This window comes from Macaca thibetana, chromosome 12 (genome assembly GCF_024542745.1).
Source record: "Macaca thibetana thibetana isolate TM-01 chromosome 12, ASM2454274v1, whole genome shotgun sequence".
Taxonomy (NCBI): Eukaryota; Metazoa; Chordata; class Mammalia; order Primates; family Cercopithecidae; genus Macaca; species Macaca thibetana.
The window spans coordinates 110,215,457-110,233,078 of record NC_065589.1 but is presented as its reverse complement, the minus strand read 5'-3'; the positions used below and the strand labels follow the sequence as shown (position 1 = coordinate 110,233,078).

The 17,622-nt window shown below is 38.8% G+C and overlaps 1 protein-coding gene across 6 annotated transcripts in view; it reads right to left on the bottom strand.

Moving 5' to 3' along the window:
- Positions 1-17,622, bottom strand: part of NCKAP5 (NCK associated protein 5) — a 977,998-nt gene that overhangs the window by 442,549 nt on the left and 517,827 nt on the right. The gene's annotated exons all lie outside the window — the stretch shown is intronic.

The following is a 17,622-nucleotide window of genomic DNA, read 5'->3' as shown; positions in this document are numbered from 1 at the left end:
ACTTAAATCCTGATTCAGCCATTAGTGGCTGTGTGACCTTTGCAAATTGTTTAACCTTTCTGGGCTTTACTTTTTTTATTTATCAAATACGGATGCTAATAGGTGCTCACTGGACTATAAGCAATGAGATTATGTGTTCAAAGCATGCAGAAATGCAACTGGTACAAGCCCAATACTCAATAATATTAGCTCACTTGTTCTTTTGTAGGCAAAAGTATGAATAATGGTTAAGACTTAGGGTATCTGAGTTCAAACACCAGCTACAATACATCCAAGCAGTATGAAGATGGGCAAGTTATTTAACTCATGGGAGCCTCAGTTTCCTCGTGTGTAAAGGAGACATGCTAAAAATATCTTCCCCTCTGGGGACAGGGCACAGTAAACAATAACAAACACAGCAGAAGCCTCTGCAGACGCAAACGACTCTGTCTGACAGCTTTGAAGAGAGCAGTGGATCTCCCAACATGGAGGTTGAGATCTGAGAAGGGACAGACTCCCTGCTCAAGTGGGTCCCTGAACCCTGAGTAGCCTAACTGGGAGACATCCCCCACTAGGGGCAGTCTGACACCCCACACCTCACAGGGTGGAGTACACCCCTGAGAGGAAGCTTCCAAAGCAAGAATCAGACAGGTACACTCGCTGTTCAGAAATATTCTATCTTCTGCAGCCTCTGCTGCTGATACCCAGGCAAACAGGGTCTGGAGTGGACCTCAAGCAATCTCCAGCAGACCTACAGCTGAGGGTCCTGACTGTTAGAAGGGAAACTATCAAACAGGAAGGACACCTACACCAAAACCCCATCAGTACATCACCATCATCAAAGACCACAGGCAGATAAAACCACAAAGATGGGGAAAAAGCAGCGCAGAAAAGCTGGAAATTCAAAAAATAAGGGTGCATCTCCCCCGGCAAAGGAGCACAGCTCATCGCCAGCAACGGATCAAAGCTGGACGGAGAATGACTTTGACGAGATGAGAGAAGAAGGCTTCAGTCCATCAAATTTCTCAGACTAAAGGAGGAATTACGTACCCAGCGTAAAGAAACTAAAAATCTTGAAAAAAAAGTGGAAGAATTGATGGCTAGAGTAATTAACGCAGAGAAGGTCCTAAATGAAACGAAAGAGATGAAAACCATGACACGAGAAATACGTGACAAATGCACAAGCTTCAGTAACCGACTCGATCAACTGGAAGAAAGAGTATCTGCGATTGAGGATCAAATGAATGAAATGAAGCGAGAAGAGAAACCAAAAGAAAAAAGAAGAAAAAGAAATGAACAAAGCCTGCAAGAAGTATGGGATTATGTAAAAAGACCAAATCTACGTCTGATTGGGGTGCCTGAAAGTGAGGGGGAAAATGGAACCAAGTTGGAAAACACTCTGCAGGATATCATCCAGGAGAACTTCCCCAACCTAGTACGGCAGGCCAACATTCAAATCCAGGAAATACAGAGAACGCCACAAAGATACTCCTCGAGAAGAGCAACTCCAAGACACATAATTGCCAGATTCACCAAAGTTGAAATGAAGGAAAAAATCTTAAGGGCAGCCAGAGAGAAAGGTCGGGTTACCCACAAAGGGAAGCCCATCAGACTAACAGCACATCTCTCGGCAGAAACTCTCCAAGCCAGAAGAGAGTGGGGGCCAATATTCAACATTCTTAAAGAAAAGAATTTTAAACCCAGAATTTCATATCCAGCCAAACTAAGTTTCATAAGTGAAGGAGAAATACAATCCTTTACAGATAAGCAAATGCTTAGAGATTTTGTCACCACTAGGCCTGCCTTACAAGAGACCCTGAAGGAAGCACTAAACATGGAAAGGAACAACTGGTACCAGCCATTGCAAAAACATGCCAAAATGTAAACACCATCGAGGCTAGGAAGAAACTGCATCAACTAATGAGCAAAATAACCAGTTAATATAATGGCAGGATCAAGTTCACACATAACAATCTTAACGTTAAATGTAAATGGACTAAATGCTCCAATTAAAAGACACAGACTGGCAAACTGGATAAAGAGTCAAGACCCATCAGTCTGCTGTATTCAGGAGACCCATCTCACACGCAGAGACATACACAGGCTCAAAATAAAGGGATGGAGGAAGATTTACCAAGCAAATGGAGAACAAAAAAAAGCGGGGGTTGCAATCCTAGTCTCTGATAAAACAGACTTTAAACCATCAAAGATCAAAAGAGACAAAGAAGGCCATTACATAATGGTAAAGGGATCAATTCAACAGGAAGAGCTAACTATCCTAAATATATATGCACCCAATACAGGAGCACCCAGATTCATCAAGCAAGTCCTTAGAGACTTACAAAGAGACTTAGACTCCCATACAATAATAATGGGAGACTTCAACACTCCACTGTCAACATTAGACAGATCAACGAGGCAGAAAGTTAACAAGGATATCCAGGAATTGAACTCATCTCTGCAGCAAGCAGACCTAATAGACATCTATAGAACTCTCCACCCCAAATCAACAGAATATACATTCTTCTCAGCACCACATCGTACTTACTCCAAAATTGACAACATAATTGGAAGTAAAGCACTCCTCAGCAAATGTACAAGAACAGAAATTATAACAAACTGTCTCTCAGACCACAGTGCAATCAAACTAGAACTCAGGACTAAGAAACTCAATCAAAACCGCTCAACTACATGGAAACTGAACAACCTGCTCCTGAATGACTACTGGGTACATAACGAAATGAAGGCAGAAATAAAGATGTTCTTTGAAACCAATGAGAACAAAGATACAACATACCAGAATCTCTGGGACACATTTAAAGCAGTGTGTAGAGGGAAATTTATAGCACTAAATGCCCACAAGAGAAAGCAGGAAAGATCTAAAATTGACACTCTAACATCGCAATTAAAAGAACTAGAGAAGCAAGAGCAAACACATTCGAAAGCTAGCAGAAGGCAAGAAATAACCAAGATCAGAGCAGAACTGAAGGAGATAGAGACACAAAAAACCCTCCAAAAAATCAATGAATCCAGGAGTTGGTTTTTTGAAAAGATCAACAAAATTGACAGACCACTAGCAAGACTAATAAAGAAGAAAAGAGAGAAGAATCAAATCGACGCAATTAAAAATGATAAAGGGGGATATCACCACCGACCCCACAGAAATACAAACTACCATCAGAGAATACTATAAACACCTCTACGCAAATAAACTGGAAAATCTAGCAGAAATGGATAATTTCCTGGACACTTACACTCTTCCAAGACTAAACCAGGAAGAAGTTGAATCCCTGAATAGACCAATAGCAGGCTCTGAAATTGAGGCAATAATTAATAGCCTACCAACCAAAAAAAGTCCAGGACCAGATGGATTCACAGCTGAATTCTACCAGAGGTACAAGGAGGAGTTGGTACCATTCCTTCTGAAACTATTCCAATCAATAGAAAAAGAGGGAATCCTCCCTAACTCATTTTATGAGGCCAACATCATCCTGATACCAAAGCCTGGCAGAGACACAACAAAAAAAGAGAATTTTAGACCAATATCCCTGATGAACATCGATGCAAAAATCCTCAATAAAATACTGGCAAACCGGATTCAGCAACACATCAAAAAGCTTATCCACCATGATCAAGTGGGCTTCATCCCTGGGATGCAAGGCTGGTTCAACATTCGCAAATCAATAAACATAATCCAGCATATAAACAGAACCAAAGACAAGAACCACATGCTTATCTCAATAGATGCAGAAAAGGCTTTTGACAAAATTCAACAGCCCTTCATGCTAAAAACGCTCAATAAATTCGGTATTGATGGAACGTACCTCAAAATAATAAGAGCTATTTATGACAAACCCACAGCCAATATCATACTGAATGGGCAAAAACTGGAAGCATTCCCTTTGAAAACTGGCACAAGACAGGGATGCCCTCTCTCACCACTCCTATTCAACACAGTGTTGGAAGTTCTGGCTAGGGCAATTAGGCAAGAGAAAGAAATCAAGGGTATTCAGTTAGGAAAAGAAGAAGTCAAATTGTCCCTGTTTGCAGATGACATGATTGTATATTTAGAAAACCCCATTGTCTCAGCCCAAAATCTCCTTAAGCTGATAAGCAACTTCAGCAAAGTCTCAGGATACAAAATAAATGTGCAAAAATCACAAGCATTCTTATACACCAGTAACAGACAAACAGAGAGCCAAATCAGGAATGAACTTCCATTCACAATTGCTTCAAAGAGAATAAAATACCTAGGAATCCAACTTACAAGGGATGTAAAGGACCTCTTCAAGGAGAACTACAAACCACTGCTCAGTGAAATAAAAGAGGACACAAACAAATGGAAGAACATACCATGCTCATGGATAGGAGGAATCAATATCGTGAAAATGGCCATACTGCCCAAGGTAATTTATAGATTCAATGCCATCCCCATCAAGCTACCAATGAGTTTCTTCACAGAATTGGAAAAAACTGCTTTAAAGTTCATATGGAACCAAAAAAGAGCCCGCATCTCCGAGACAATCCTAAGTCAAAAGAACAAAGCTGGAGGCATCACGCTACCTGACTTCAAACTATACTACAAGGCTACAGTAACCAAAACAGCATGGTACTGGTACCAAAACAGAGATATAGACCAATGGAACAGAACAGAGTCCTCAGAAATAATACCACACATCTACAGCCATCTGATCTTTGACAAACCTGAGAGAAACAAGAAATGGGGAAAGGATTCCCTATTTAATAAATGGTGCTGGGAAAATTGGCTAGCCATAAGTAGAAAGCTGAAACTGGATCCTTTCCTTACTCCTTATACGAAAATTAATTCAACATGGATTAGAGACTTAAATGTTAGACCTAATACCATAAAAATCCTAGAGGAAAACCTAGGCAGTACCATTCAGGACATAGGCATGGGCAAAGACTTCATGTCTAAAACACCAAAAGCAACAGCAGCAAAAGCCAAAATTGACAAATGGGATCTCATTAAACTAAAGAGCTTCTGCACAGCAAAAGAAACTACCATCAGAGTGAACAGGCAACCTACAGAATGGGAGAGAAGTTTTGCAATCTACTCATCTGACAAAGGGCTAATATCCAGAACCTACAAAGAACTCAAACAAATTGACAAGAAAAAAACAAACAACCCCATCAAAAAGTGGGCAAAGGATATGAACAGACATTTCTCAAAAGAAGACATTCATACAGCCAACAGACACATGAAAAAATGCTCATCATCACTGGCCATCAGAGAAATGCAAATCAAAACCACAATGAGATACCATCTCACACCAGTTAGAATGGCGATCATTAAAAAGTCAGGAAACAACAGGTGCTGGAGAGGATGTGGAGAAATAGGAACGCTTTTACACTGTTGTGGGATTGTAAACTAGTTCAACCATTATGGAAAACAGTATGGCGATTCCTCAAGGATCTAGAACTAGATGTACCATATGACCCAGCCATCCCATTACTGGGTATATACCCAAAGGATTATAAATTATGCTGCTATAAAGACACATGCACACGTATGTTTATTGCAGCACTATTCACAATAGCAAAGACTTGGAATCAACCCAAATGTCCATCAGTGACAGATTGGATTAAGAAAATGTGGCACATATACACCATGGAATACTATGCAGCCATAAAAAAGGATGAGTTTGTGTCCTTTGTAAGGACATGGATGCAGCTGGAAACCATCATTCTTAGCAAACTATCACAAGAACAGAAAACCAAACACCGCATGTTCTCACTCATAGGTGGGAAATGAACAATGAGATCACTTGGACTCGGGAAGGGGAACATCACACACCGGGGCCTATCATGGGGAGGGGGGAGGGGGGAGGGATTGCATTGGGAGTTATACCTGATGTAAATGACGAGTTGATGGGTGCAGCACACCAACATGGCACAAGTATACATATGTAACAAACCTGCACGTTATGCACATGTACCCTACAACTTAAAGTATAATAATAATAAATAAATTTACAAAAATAAAAATAAAATAAATAAAAATATCTTCCATGGAGGACTCTTATAAGAATTAAATTACATGTAATATTATAGTTCGTCTAAAAGGAAGGGATGCTTGTTTGTTTCATTTCACTGTTATAACCCTGATACCTAAAATAGTACTGGCACTTGGTAATTCTCCTTAAGTGTTAATAAAAAATAAATGAGATAACTGTTTGAATCTCATGTAACTCATGTTACTTTCAAGTTGCTGCTTTTCACATCTAAGAGTTCTTTCCTCATGCACTGAGACTGTCCTTCGCCTCCCCAGATTTTATTAAATGATAGATGTTCTCACTGTCAGTGTAATCTCTAAGGTCCTGGCCTTTCCTGAACTGGGCTTTGGGTGCACTGAGGCGGTAACTACAGGCTTAATACCCCACTACTCAATTCTTTACTCAAGAGAGGCTGCCTAGAAAGTCTGGGTCTGCAGAATCTCATAGTCATTCCAATCTATTAGACCTGTAGGATATTTCCTGATAACATATCATGTGCTTTGGTGATTGTTTCTGAAAAGGCAATAGACTTGTAAGTGTTCTATGTGTCATGCATATTGGAAGTACACTAAATATATTACTACTTCACTGGGGACTCTCTTGACAATAATGTGAATTGCTCAGGGAACAGACATCAATTCTTAAAGTGTTTCTGACATCAAAGGTGACCGCTGGGCTTCAGGAAAAGTGTTCAAAGTAAGACTGACTTCGTGATTGAGATATTCATAATAATCACACTGCAAAGGTAGGCTAGGCATTCTTCTACTACCCAAGATATAAGGGAATGATGCCGGCAGATTCCAACCTGAGTTTGCTGAGATAAGGGCCTTCAAGGAACTGAGCTCCGGCAACACGCATTGTGAGTACCCATACCATCAGGTCTGTCTTTGTATTCTGTTCTCTGAACCTAAAATGCCCTTCCTTCAGTTCTCTATTAAACCCTCTTCATCTGTACATGCTTCAATACTCATCTCAAATGAATCCATTTCTGGCTGGCAGAGTTTTTCATCTATCATTTTTTTCTCCCTGTCTTATAGCAAATATTTGATCCTAACCTTAGTTATTTTCACATGTAACTCTTTTTATATCCTGAGATCCTTGGGGACAGGGGATATGGCTTGCTTATTTCTGCGTCTCCACTCCTTGCTTAGCATAGAACCAAACCAATTTTTAAAAAATTATCATACTTTAGGTGTAGTAGTATCTGCAAAAAAAATTATTCTTTATACAATATTATCCAAATGGAAATTTTATGTTAAAATTCAATAGAGATAATATAAATTAGATTTTTTAAAATCTCAATAAGATGGACCAGGTTGGCCAAATACCATCCACAGTGAGGGTTATTAAATGGTAGATTCAAACAGCAGCATGGTCCATCAGAAATAACACTTTATTCATTTACTTCACCATTTGTTGTGCACATACTATGTGCCAGGCTAAAATCATAAGCAGCTTACATTTTATAAAGGGAAGACATAATATGCAGGTGCAAAATGCTAGCAAGAAAAAAAAATTATGTGATAAAAGTCTGTAATCAAGTGAGTAAAGTAGAATATTATATAAGGCATCAGGGAGATGGTGAATTTGGAGCTGGATTGTGTTAGCTAAACACATATTGTCCAAGCCAACAGCAAAGGGAAAATTGGGGCCATCTTAGTTAAATTCAATGGCTACACAGTCCATGTCATAAGTGCAATTGTAACTTGACGATAGTCTGTGTATTTGGAAACACTGACTCAATCATCAGCACAAGTGGTTTGAAAATGAAATGGGAAAATATACTAAGCAAGCAGAGACCATAAAAGAGGCACTGAAGACATAAACATTCAACCTTCCTTACAAACTTTGAAACAGAAAAATCATGGTTAACCAGTTTGTGTGTTTGTTTGTTTTTGAGACGGAGTCTCACTCTGTTGCCCAGGCTGGAGTGCAATGGTGCAATCTCAGCTCACTACAACCTCCGCCTCCTGGGTTCAAGTGATTCTTCTCCTGCCTCAGCCTCCTAAGTAGCTGTAATTACAGGTGACTGCCACTATGCCAGCTAATTTTTGTGGTTTTTAGTAGAGATGGGGTTTCACCATGTTCATCAGGCTGGTCTCAAACTCCTGACCGCAGGTGATCCACCCACCTTGGCCTCCCAAAGTGCTGGGATTACAGGCATGAGCCACCACGCCTGGCCCAGTTTTCCTTTTAATTTGATATAATTGTATCTATCCCTCTGACCCAAGAGTCTCTTAGGTGCGATCTCAGCAGGGTGATAATAATTAAGTTTAAGAAATACTGTAAGTGGCAGAGCACGTAAATCTATGAGCAAGGCTGAATTCTGCATGAAATACAATTGCTTAGATCAGTAGGGTAAATATAGCTTAAAACAATCTATTGTATATTTCAAAATAGCTAGAAGAGAATAATGTGAATGTTTCCAGCAAAAGATAAATATTTAAGGTGGTGGAAATCACAATACCACTGATTTCATATTTTCAAATTATATGAATGTATTAACATATCACTTGTACTCCAAAATTATGTACATCTATTATCTATCAATACATTTTTAAAAGCTCCACTTTCCATTACAGATTATAAACTACAAAACGAATAAATGAGGGAGCAGAAAGAGTGTGTGACCAGAAGTCAGAAGCCCTGGGTTCTGGGTTGGGGTTCACATAGCCATGTGATCATAAGCAAGTTACTTCATTTTTTAAGCTTCAATATAATATTTATTATTATTAATATATTTGATTCAATATCATATAATATGCTCTCCCTATCATATGTAAGGTTATAATGAGAAATGAATGAAATAATGTAGGGAATGCTTTTGGAAATAATAAAAAATGAAAGTAAAAAGTACTGTCATTTCTGTAACCATGGGGATATCAATATTAATTAAAATGCTTATTGTAAAACACAACTGCTTAAAGCGGTTACAGAAAATAAGCAAGGAAAAAGAAATGTATATTTCTGTCTTGAGAAAATGCATGCTGTCAGTTGTTATTACTGTAAACGACAGGTGAAAACCTTTGGACAGGAGAAGTGTGCAAAGAATTCTGAAACACAGTTTAATGAAAACTACAACACATTTATTTTGTCAGAACCCCATGACTTCAGCATAGCTAACTCTCTGCTTTATTCTCAGGAAACATTCTTAAAAGCTTGAAGCTGTTTGTTAGCAACAGATGTAGACATTTATAAACAAGGACCATCTTAACAGAATTATTTCTCACAAATTAAATAAAGGATTCCAAAGAACGGTTCCAACTGTTTACAGTTAGCACTTAGACTTAATGCACTGCCTATGGACCAAAAAAGTAACCAGAACAATAATCTATACTACTGGGACTGCTGCCTCTGCCTCTGCCCCATACGCAAACCTTAGAGAGATTGGTATACATGTTATCTGAGAGCCATAAAACACTCTTGGAGAGTAAACTTTAGCCTATGGGAAGTAAACTGTCAATGCACCAAATTCCATTTAGTGCCCTGCAGAAAGAATTCTGCAAAGAGTATTCTGAAACAGGCAACTTATCTTTTATAGGTGAGCATTCCATCACAGAAGCCCAGAGATGAGAAATCAGGTCTTCATCCTCCCAGGCCATCACAGTTTATAACTCTAAGAATGATGAGTATTATCAAAATTTTAAAGATCCCCAGAAATGGCCATTCTACAACCACCCTTGGAAGCAAATTTCTGTCATAAACACACTATCTGTAAAATTCTTCTATATGCTTAACCTAAGTCTAGTAGAACTCTGGCTGCATCTTTCTACTTTACTGAAGATATTCATTCATTCATTCTTCAATCAACAAAAATTTATTTAATGTTTATGATGGCAAAGGTTATGGGTGGTAGTATAAGAGACGAACAGGAGCACAAACAATATCTGTCCCTTGGATAGGCAGCAACCTTTAACTCTTTATTTAGATCATTATTAGGAGCAATGTATGAAAATAGCTGCCAATTTGCAGAAAATACCAATGCCAGAAGAACATGGTGCCCAATCCCAAGTACGGTAATCAACAAAACTTAGACTGTGGGAAACTCTACAGGTCAAATATTCTAGGTCTTTAATGCATAAAAGACGAAAGAAAAGGAAGGGATGGACAGTAACCTGTAGGTTCAAAAAAACTTAAAAGACATATCCAGTTGTTTTTTTAACAGATGCACAAGACTAAACTGAAGGGTCTGGGGATGCACATTAAATGATGAAACTACGAAAAACACAGGAAGGTTATTGCTATAAAGTCCGACTAATAGCTTATTGGAAAAGATAAAGGTTGAGGCTGAGAAGAGGCACCCAGATGGGATTCCGGGAGGCTGGTAGAGTCTCCTTTCTTGACTCCTCTCTTGACCAGCGGCGTTGGTTACAAAGCCGTTCGCCTTAGAATTATTCCTTAAGCCAGACATTTATTTTGTGTGACTTCCTGTGTCTGTTTCATTTTTGAAGAAGCATGTATGGATACGAAACAACTAGAACTCCTATACATTGCTACATTGCTAGTAGAAATGCAAAAAGGCACAGATAATTTGGAAAAAGAGTTTGGCAGCTTCTTATGGAATTAAACAAATGCTTACTATATGGCTCTGTGGTCCCACCCTAGTTATCTGCCCAAGAGGTAAACGCTCTAAGGCCTGGACACGAATGTTGATAGCAGCTTTAATCACATTCACTCAAAACGGGAGAGAATCCAAATGTCTATCAACAGGTGAATGAATAAACAAATAGTAGTATACCTACCTAACAGAATACTATTCACGAATAAAAAAATGAACTACTGATTTTTGCAAAAACATGGACACATCTCAAAAGAATCACACAAAGTAAAGGAAACCAGACCAAAAAGTTCCATACTTTATGACTTCGTCGTTTATAAGCCTTTCTGGAAAAGGCAAAACTACAGAGAGAGAAATAAGACGAGTAGTTACCAGGGGCTTGTGAGGGAAATGAGAACAAAGAGGGAGGGAGAGAACTGGTCCAGGACATGAAAATATTCTGTATTTTAATTGTGGTGGTGGTTACACGAGGGTCAATGCTTGCCCAATCTTACCTAAACTGTAAACGTAAGAAAAGTGGATTTTCTATAAACTGCACCAAAAAATAAAACATTTATTATTGAAAGTAGCAATCAATTCAGTTTTCAATTTTAAAACATTATTCTATATCTCACACACTTTCTTAAAGGAAAAAGTGTGTTGGAGCAGGGACAATAATATATTAGAAGTTATAATATGTTATTAAAACACATTTAGAGGAGAGACTAAATCATTGGTATTTTTATTGATGGCTATTTCTTCAGAGAAACTGTTAAAAAGTGGAAACAATTCTGGTTGTCATAAAGTTCTCTCTGTTTAGACTTTTTACCAAACCAGTTCAAATAAATCCTGAAGTGGACAACATCAGAGCCAAGGGCAGTCTTGGTTATATGTTCACTGCAGAGTATCTCAAGTTTCTTTTGCCAGTCAGGTTCCCCAGTATTTAATTTTGGCTGTCCCTGACAGAAATTTCTCATCTAGGCTCGGCAGTTTTCTAATTTCAACTTCTCCAGAGTCAAGTAACCAAAATAGACATGGCCAAAACCCGGTCCCACAGAGCCTCCCTGTGATTACTGCATGGACAATAAGACAGTCTCCTCCAAGACCTCAACATAAAACTCACTGTTAGAAACTTCAGGAAGGCCTGGTTACAAACGTGAAATTATTACTTCACCCAATAAGTAAGTGCATGTCATTTCGAATGCAGGGCCTTTTAAAAGGCATAAAAAGCATTTATAAAACTATAATGTAATTGAATTTACTCATTTTACAGATGAGCAAATTGAGACCCAAAAGGGTCAAATTACTTAACCAGAGTTATTAAGCTACTTAGAGGTACACTGACACCAGGTCCCGGACAACCCATTAAAGAAGATAGTGCTCTTTGCAATGAAATTGAAACTATACTCTGTGTTAATACTGTTTTCTCTACAGGGATGAATAATAGGCAACATAACTTTCATGCTGTCTGCTCAAAAACATAAAGCTCTTTAAAAAATTTAAGAAGAAACATATGACCATCTCATCATTTATTAGGCAGAAAGAGAAATACAAAAGAATATAGTAATGTTCAACTTTCAGTAAGTTAGTATTTGCCCAGGGAGCCAAAAACAGCCTTTCTTTCCAGTTTGCTACATAATTGGTTTTGGATTTCCCTTGCTTTGCTTAAGGGAGACCTTACATGCTAGATCGCTAAGATATAAACTTCTGACATCAAAATATGATCCATATTATGTTATCCAGGCATTTTAAAAGATGCCATTTAAAATCTTTTCTTCCATCTGTTGTAATTGGAAGAAAATTTATCCTTCAACCAATGTTGCTTTGCCATCTTCATTTACACAGAGCAACAGATGAGAGGCCCCAATTTTTACAAAAAGTCTCAGGCAGAAATTCTGTTGATGATGTGGAAGTAGCAATTCCAATTCGAAAGAAAATTGCCCTCTGTATCCATCAGGAGGAACGAGGCACTCAGGAGAGCCGGCCTCTGAGACAGGTTAAAGTTGACGAACAGTCAGACATGGGAACAAGTGCGGAAGAGGAGAGGAAGAGCTCTGTGCTGATGCTTGTCCAAAGGTCAATTGACAGCTTTACTCATCTTGTTACGTTTTCCTCCTTCTAAAGATGCAGAGAAAATGTTCTTTTAATGTACCAGACAGATACAGAAGCAGAAGGGAGTACGTGGGTAGAACATTTAAGGGCATATTATCCTCTTCAACACACACTTCTATGCCAGGTGCCTACCGCTTCCAAATGGGCAGCAGAAAATGAACCCTAGGATTCCATAAAGTCTCTGAGAGCCGATAATGTGAACAGCAACCAATGAACGAGTTAAGCGGTAAAACCATCTCCATTTATGACTCCTTGAAGTTCAGCATGCAGCAGACTGCACTTAAGCACAGCAATCAACTGTGATGGGAGAATCCCCATTACAGTAAGCAAAGAAATAGCTTCAAGGCAGTGGATGACGGTGCCAGGGGAGAAGGTCAGAACAGGTGCAGAGAAATCCTCAAGGTAGGGAGTGAAAGCTTGAGCTCCAGTTGGGTGATTTTTAACTATCCTGGTCAAATATGAGTGGCAAACCTTAATTATTCCCCCTTATTTAGATGTACAATGACTGGTGTAAACACACACGGAACATTTCAAGGCTGAAGAGGCCTGAAATCAAGTATCTTGATTCCTGATACTTGGGTTGTAATACGGTTTGCTAAGAACGTTTACAAATTATGTCTGCCAGGTGCTAAATCTGCCAGATCAATTTTAATTTAAATTTCCAACATGCTGCAGTACAGAGCTGTGACACAATAAAAATGTGTATTATTATTGTTGTCACTATGCAATCATTAATTTCATCTGACTATCCATGCCTCAGCGTAATAAACCATTAGCAAGTATGAAGTCTGGCTGTTCTGAATCTGGACAGAAGTCCCCTTTATTTACAGCTAAGCTATAAATATGTTGTTATGCTCATATATGTACATCAGACTTCTCTATCTGAATTCTACTTTTCTGTGGGCCCATACGGTGTTACTAGGCACACAATAGAAGTGTTTGTTTCCTGTTGAAAACAGCAGCTTTCATTAATAATCTACAAATTGGGCCTGGCATGGTGGCTCACCAGCACTTCGGGAGGCTGAGGTGTGAGGATCACTTGAACCCAGAAGTTTGACACCAGGCTGGGCAACAGGGTAAAACTTTGTCTACCACAATTACAAAAATTAGCCAGGCGTGGTGACATGCACCTGTAGGTAGGTTGCAGTAAGCTGAGACTGCACCACACTCCAGCCTGGGGAACCTGAGCCAGACCCTGTCTCAATAATCATCATCATCATCTACAAGTTGATTAGATTATTTCCAAAGGGACCAACAGAGACACCTATGCAAATCATGCATGGTATGCACAATTACATATACGAAATCAGTACTCTGTAGAGTTGCTTATCTCCTCATTTTATCACCTAAGTGATCCTATTACTCTACTTTTTTTTTTTTTTTTTTTTTTTTTTAAATCACTGTTATTTCAACTCAGCATCCCCCACCTAGCTTGGAGACAATATTCCTGAAAGTGCTCCTCCACGTGAATCTAACTGATACACAAACACTTCATTACCTCAACAGGGATAATAAATCCAGGGGTCCAAACAGTGATTGTCTTTACATACAAGGGAAGACAGTTCCACAGTCTCATCTACAGCATTCACCTTGGCACAATTCAAACAAGCAGTTAGAGGAGTGGGGAGAGTGGGGAGAATTTGGAATTTTAGACAGTTACAAATCTAATCCCTCATAAAATATGCCCAGCCACACAGACAATGGGTGAAACAACCACTTTCACATCTGGAGCACTTTTGATGTATATCACCAAATAATAAGATAAAGCGGCAGCCCTAAGATATCACCACCTACTTCTAACTACCACCTTATTGAAGTGCTCTCTCAACTGTGAAGAAGGCTTAATGCAAGTATCTTTTTTCCTCCATATTTACATTAAAGAATGTAAATGGTCCGAACCAAGTTTGTTATGCCTGTCTGAATCACCCTCAATGTAGGCAATTTCTGATTTATGAGCTTAGAGCTGATTAGGTAACCTCTGGCGGCATATCCAATTTTTTTTTATTGCCTAAACTTTGGACCATTTCTGATCATTATAGCCTAATCAGAGGTCAAGAGGGAAGAAGGGACTGTGGCTGAAGGTTTGGTGGTGATATAAAAAGGAACTACTCATTCAAGCATTTGTATAGATTTTTATCACCTCAGTGATCCCATTACTCATTAATAGAGACAATCACAAATGTTCAGGCTTGCCTGGTGCCTTCAGGCCGTCAGACTCATCACATAGCTGAAACTGCATAAAATTAAGCCTTGGACTACCTCTCCTGAATCACTCATCCTGACACCTGAACTCTGCTTCCCATGTGTACCTAACTGTCCCAGCATCGAACTTCATTACCCGCTCCTCCCTCCATTGACTCACCTTGTTACTGAAGCTGAGACTTGGAATCCCCTAACTACTGTTTAGAGGTTCCCATGCCTACAAGGTCATCAAACATAGCAAGAAAACATGTCACCCAGCCCAGGCCAGGCCTCAGCATCTTATGCCTCTGTTTCCCACATTCATAGTATTAGAAAGGCACATGTATATATCAGGAGGTTCCTGTGAAACTGAGGTATAATGGTTGACTTGAGAACTTTAAACATCAGAGTACCGGAGTAGTTCTTATTTTACTTGTGATCTCTTAGACATGACTCAGCATTTTTATTCCATATATTAGGACCTTGAAAAACAGCTTAACTTTCCAGATATAAGTGACACAGTGAAAGCCGTAGCCCTTGCAAGAATTAATCCTAATTTGCACCATTTTGGACCATGTCTACTGTATCCTTCAGTGTCTTCTATGAAGTGTTCTATGTGATACATTCTATTACGAATTGATTAACAGAGATAATATTCCTCTCTAAGGAGTAGTAGCCTTTGGCCATGAGATAATAATTAAATATTCCTTTTTTTTTTTTCCTTTTGATCTTGTCTGCCAGGAATCTTAGAGCTAAATTACATGCTCATACTCAGAAAACTTCTTGGGCTATGTGAAGGTGATAACTTGTCACGTTCTCCTTTCATGACCTTTATTTTGTTTTTATTTTATCAGCCCTATTGTAAATCTACCTTTTATTATAAACCATACCACATTCTTTGAGAAAGTGGCTATTAGCTTAGTTTTTAAAAGTAACCTCAGCCCATGAACAATGGTCAAAAGTAACTCCACATCCCAGATATCATCATGCACAAAATGAACTCATCAACCCAAGAGAAAAAAAGAAGAAAATTATGAATATAAAAGTTTCTAATTCAATAGAATCATTTATATTATGTAAATTATTTAGATGACCATATTGGATGCTAACCTCGTCCAAGGGTGATGCAATAAAGGCTTATTCTATAATATTGAGAATTTTTCAAAGACTTACTAAGATTATTTAAACATAACTAGAAATACCTTAAAAACCAAAGTTTAAACCATGAAAGGCCATCAGAAATGGTTCAGTGGGTCTGCTCAAATTATTGTATAATTATCTGTTACACATGCTTTTCCCCTCCATGTCTTTTACTGATTTACATTAGTTCTCCGGACTTGAACTTTTCAGTTTCAGTGACACTTTACACGAGAAAACTAATTATAATAGGATAAAAATCCCTCACAAAAGAAGTATGTAAAAACCAGCCACTATTTATTGTATACATAATTATCTTCTCTTTCAGCCCAGGATGTAGTCTTGACTCTTGTGTAACTGAAATCTGTATGGGATTGGCATCTGATTTACGGCAGATGACCTGGCACCACATGAATATAATTTACTACGCCATGTGTCTCCTGCCACCTAAATCAATAGCTTGAATATAGAGACATCTCAATTAGACAGTGCAAGGAGAGCAAGATCTGCCTCCTCCTATCCTGTGCCATTAAAACAACCAATATTACCAAGCAGTGCTTATTTTAAATTCACTTTGGAGGGGTGGATCTATTATTTTAAGTTGGTTAGGAGACACAAAGGGAGCGTTGCCATCAAACTGAATGAAAAATCGAGCATAAGGTGATATAAGTAATAGCCTATGAGGGGTGGGGACATGCATTTATTAAAGTATTGACTGGTGCATTTCTACAGCACCTGTGTATTATCATGGGCTTCAGGTGTTGAACAGGGTGTTAAATTATAATGCTGACCACACAGGAGTCATCCATCCTTCTTGTCCTGTTCCTCCACGAACCCCTACACCAAAGTTGAAGCACATATATAGTATTGGCCATAATGAGGTAAATTATCTGGAGGCTCAACTGTGTTTGTTCTCTCCCTGCAACACATCTAAAAATTAAGCTGTCATTATAAAAACTTCATAATGACAAAGCTATCTTATCTATCACCGGTCACAGTGTTCTCCAAATCCCAGTGAAAAGTTAAAGACAAGACCCACGCAGTTTGTTCATGAGGATTTTAGGGCAACTTCTCAAACATGGATACTGCCTGGGATAATCTCAGGAGAGAAAAGTGAAACAAATTATTTTCCTGGTTTTATAAATGGTGAAGTATAGAAATGAACGCAGATTGTCCTTCATAAGGTGCGGATATCTGGTTCCAGGGCTGTAAAAGCACAATTTTCTGGGGGATTCCTCCCATGGAATTGAAGGGACTTTAACATAATAGTTTGAACCATCAACTGCCCCCATATTAACTATAATTGGAAACTGAAAGATTCCAACTGCTAGAATTAAATCTAGGAACTACTTTTTCAGAATCTTCCTTTCAAATTCTAGTGATCTGTTTCTCTCTCTCTCTCTCCCTTTTTTTTTTTTTTTTTTTTTTTTTTTTGTAACAGAATCTCGCTTTGTTGCCTAGGCTGGAGTGCAGTGGCTCAATCTCGGCTCACTGCAAACTCCACCGCCTGGGTCCAAGTGATTCTCCTGCTTCAGCCTCCCGAGTTGCTGGGATTACAGGCACCTGCCACCACGCCTGGCTAATTTTTGTATTTTTAGTAGAGATGGGGCTTTGCCATGTTGGCCAGACTGGTCTTGAACTCCTGACCTCCAGTGATCGGCC